This window comes from Gracilinanus agilis, unplaced genomic scaffold (genome assembly GCF_016433145.1).
Source record: "Gracilinanus agilis isolate LMUSP501 unplaced genomic scaffold, AgileGrace unplaced_scaffold30557, whole genome shotgun sequence".
Classification (NCBI taxonomy): Eukaryota; Metazoa; Chordata; class Mammalia; order Didelphimorphia; family Didelphidae; genus Gracilinanus; species Gracilinanus agilis.
In genome coordinates, this window is record NW_025363087.1 from 1 (window position 1) to 1,658 (window position 1,658).

The 1,658-nt window shown below is 38.2% G+C and overlaps 1 non-coding gene across 1 annotated transcript; it reads left to right on the top strand.

The window, feature by feature from the left end:
* Nucleotides 1–95: 95 nt before the first annotated feature.
* LOC123254713 lies at nucleotides 96–223 on the top strand. Its single transcript, XR_006506697.1, has one exon. It is a non-coding gene; the product is annotated as a U6atac minor spliceosomal RNA (small nuclear RNA).
* Nucleotides 224–1,658: the final 1,435 nt, after the last annotated feature.

The following is a 1,658-nucleotide window of genomic DNA, read 5'->3' on the forward strand; positions in this document are numbered from 1 at the left end:
ATATATATGGATATTGTGTAATATATACATATATATAAAACAACCCATATAAAGAATAAATAGGAACTAATAAATAGGGGAGGGATTAAGAGTGGGTGTTGTATGAAGGTAGAGAAAAGCAGCACAACCCTTGATGGGAATGGAAGACGTCCTCGTGGCCTTTATAACACACATCTAGTTATGGCATTACCACCTACTCTGTGGCATCAAACCATGTTTTTAGCAATACCTCTATGAGGTCTGAGGAGATTAAGGAAAAAAAAGAGGAAAAGATCCATTTGTACAAAAATATTCATAGCTGTTTTTGTGGTAGCAAAGTGTTGGAAATGGAGGGGCTGCCCATCAATCAGGGAATGGCTGAACAAATTGTGGTATTTGCTTGTCATGGGACACTCTTGTGTTATGAGGATGATTTCAGAAAAATCTGGAAAGACCTACGTGAACTGATGCAAAGTGAAGTGAACATTGTACAAAGAGTAGCTGCACTATTGTATGATGAACAATGTGAAGGACAGCTATTAAAGCAATACAACGATCTAAGATCACCCTCAAAGACTCCTGACCAAAAATGCCATCTGCCTCCGGAGAAAGAACTGAGAGTCAGAATTCCGACTGAAAGATGCTCTATTTCGCTTTCTTCATTTTTTAAAGTTCTCCTCCACAAAGTGACTAAGATGGGAAAATTTTTGACCTTATTGCTTATAGAAAATCTATAGCAGATTGCTTGTCATCTCAGGGCAGGGACAGGCAAGAGGAAGAGGGAAGGAGAGAACACGGCTCAGCATTTTTTAACAAAATGAAAGTTAAAATTGTTTTTACACACAATTAAGGAAAAAATAAAATATTAAAAAAAATAATTACGAGGAGTTGGGAAAGGCTTCCTGTAGAAGAAAAAATTGATTGTCTGGACTATTCCCCTAATCCTTCAGCAGACTTTACTAATGAAATTTTCCCCACTCTGAACCATTCTTCACATGCACCAGGCTCACCTTTCTAATACATATGTCTGGCCATATCACTCTCCTCCCCAAAATCTTTAAAGTGCTACTTATTGTCAGTCCCAAGAAAGCCCAATCCCCTTTGCCTAGCATTTGAGGACCTCAAAAGTCTAGTCGACCCTGTCTTTCAAGCATCATCACATTCTATTTCCTCCAATGTATTCAATGCTTTAGTCAAAGCATTCCCTATAGATTCCCTCATCATTTCTCACCTCACTGATTTTGCTTCCAACCTTCCTTATGCCTGCAATGCCCTCACCGAGCCCCCTCAGACAACCGATTTCTCCTGCCCTTAAAAAGGCTCCTCAATTATGATCTTTGCCTGGAAGCTTTTCTTCATCTGACATTCCAGTTGGTAATCAGCGCTCCTACTGGGGCTTCACACAGGACTGTTTTGACTTCTGTGGTCCGTGTAGACGTGGACTTATCACCTCCCTCTCCCGTAAAGGTGAGCTATAAAAAGTCTTTGCATGTCTCATAGCACCTGACAAATCATCTATTCAAAGTAAGTGATCACGAATATTTAAAAAGTTAAAATAAACAAATGACTTTGCAGTTTACCAAATATCTCGAGTGTTCACTTATCTTTTAGATTTGCTATATTAAGTTCCTACTTTTCTTCTTTATATATATATATAATATATATCTTCTTTTATATAT